This window comes from Myotis davidii, unplaced genomic scaffold (genome assembly GCF_000327345.1).
Source record: "Myotis davidii unplaced genomic scaffold, ASM32734v1 scaffold3444, whole genome shotgun sequence".
Taxonomy (NCBI): Eukaryota; Metazoa; Chordata; class Mammalia; order Chiroptera; family Vespertilionidae; genus Myotis; species Myotis davidii.
In genome coordinates this window covers 8,680-11,225 of record NW_006295400.1, presented here as the reverse complement: position 1 = coordinate 11,225, position 2,546 = coordinate 8,680, and the positions used below count along the sequence as shown (strand labels likewise).

Below are 2,546 nucleotides of genomic sequence, written 5' to 3'. Positions count from 1 at the left end.
CAGAAAATGTAACAAACAATGAAAAACAATGAACTTACACCCAATAACTCACTGGAATACTGACTTGGTCACAAAAGCCATATCTCTGGCCTAAAGACACCCTTGATTTCCTCTTAGTTTTGCTGCCAGAGCACCAATGGCTCTGATGGGAACATCTGAGAAGCTATTTTAAGCCACAAAACTTCTTCATCATAATCAGTGAAAATGACAGCTGTACAGAAGATAAACAAGCCTGGAGTCCCTCAGATCTGTGTACACACGGCTCCTATAGTCTTTTCCCAAAAAAATGTCTGGGTGTAAGTTTATTTTTTTTTATTTTTATTTTTTTTAAAATATATGTATTGATTTTTTACAGAGAGGAAGGGAGAGAGAGAGAGAGTTAGAAACATCGATGAGAGAGAAACATCGATCAGCTGCCTCCTGCACATCCCCCACCGGGGATGTGCCCGCAACCCAGGTACATGCCCTTGACCGGAATCGAACCTGGGACCTTTCAGTCCGCAGGCTGACGATCTATCCACTGAGCCAAACCGGTTTCGGCTGGGTGTAAGTTTAGATGAAGACCATTCCATCTAATGGGCTGCAGTCGGGTCCAACAAGAATTAGGTCAATGTTTCTGCAGTGAAGGGGTCCCCTCAAGGTGATGGTCTTGCAAGCAGTGCCCATCACCCATGGAATTGAAGGAATTAAAGCACATGGCCCTCTGCAACACCTGGGGAAAAGAATCCCTACAGCCAAGACCGGTGTGGCTCAGTGGATAGAGCGTTGGCCTGCAGACTGAAAGGTTCCAGGTTCGATTCCGGTCAGGAGCATGTACCTGGGTTGCGGGCACATCCCCAGTGGGGGATGTCAGGAGGCAGCGGATCGATGTTTCTCTCTCATCGATGCTTCTGACTCTATCTCTCTCCCTACCTCTCTGTAGGAAATCAGCTAAATATATTAAAAAAAAAACAAAAACAAAAACAAACAGAATCCCTTCGCTAGGGGACTGTCTAGGGCGGGGGGAAAAATGGACACATATGTAATACCCTTTGTAATAAAAAATAAAATTAAAAAAAAAAAAAGAATCCCTTCAAATGTCTTATCACTCCTTGAAAACAGTAAAAAAATTAACGCTGCTCCCAGATATACTTCAGGTTGTCACAACTACCCCCTCTTGGGAGAGACCTTTGTGTCTCAATGCATCCATTTTCACATGAGGACTAGAGAGTCCACAGTGTTTCCTGGGAAAATATGGGCTGCAATGTAAATTGGGCAAAAACTGCTCAGCTAATTTCTGGTCCATAGTCGTCCCTCAAGGGCAAAAATGTTTCAGAGCCCATATAAGTTTTTCACCAAATCATGCTTGGAGAGCCCCAATCTCCATATAAACTAATTCACACAATAAATGGAACACCCAACATTAAAGAAGTCTACGGAAAAGCCTTCATTATTTTGCAAGTAACAGCTTTGAGACTGGTACTTCTTCCACCTGGCAAGACAGCGCTTTATGTTAAAAAGTCCAACATACATACATATGGTTCCAACATGCAAACAAGCAAAGAGAACAAATAAAATACTTGCGGGTAGGATACACAATGTATGTGATTCAATATATGAGATAAATTTCAGACTAATGAGACTTCACATATTTTCATATACAACTGTTAAGTCCTAACTAAGAAACCACATTTTCAACACATCTGAGAAATTTTTCACATTCGGACTCTTTTGTGCACAGCAAATTTACAAATTAGGCTGGGAGATATCTCACATTAATTACACTCTTTACCACAATCTCCTGTGTAAACTCTCTGATGACAATGAAGGTGAGAGTTAGTTGTAAAAGATTGTCCACATTCACTGCATTTATAAGCATTTTCTCCTGTAGGAACTCTCTGATGACGGTGAAGGTTGGTGCTACTGGTATAAAATTTCCCACAGTCACTGCGTTTATAAGGCTTTTGTCTTGTATGACTTCTATGATGACGGCAATGGACATCGCTTTTCTCCATTGTGAACTCTCTGATGATTTTGGAGAGCACTGTTTTCACTGAAAGTTTTCCCACATTCACTACATTTATAAGGCTTTTCTCCTGTATGAACTCTCTGATGACGACAAAGTTTACTGTTACAGGTAAAAGATTTCCCACAGTCACTGCATTTATAAGGCTTTTCTTCTCTATGAACACTCTGATGATTTTGGAGAGCTTCATTTTCAGTAAAAGTTTGCCCACAGTCACTGCATTTATAAGGCTTCTGTCCTGCATGATTTCTCTGATGACGGCGATGGACATCGCTCCTGGTAAAAGATTTCCCACATTCACTGCATTTAAAAGGCTTTTCTCCAGTGTGAACTCTCTGATGATTTTGGAGAGCTTTGTTTTCACGGAAAGTTTTCCCACATTCACTACATTTATAAGGCTTTTCTCCTGTATGAACTCTCTGATGACGACAAAGTTTACTGTTACAGGTAAAAGATTTCCCACAGTCACTGCATTTATAAGGCTTTTCTTCTCTATGAACACTCTGATGATTTTGGAGAGCTTCATTTTCAGTAAAAGTTT

At 40.8% G+C, this 2,546-nt stretch overlaps 1 pseudogene; it reads right to left on the bottom strand.

Annotated features, from left to right (window-relative positions):
• Positions 1–1,465: 1,465 nt before the first annotated feature.
• LOC102763124 overlaps positions 1,466–2,546 on the bottom strand; it is a 2,786-nt pseudogene continuing 1,705 nt past the window's right edge.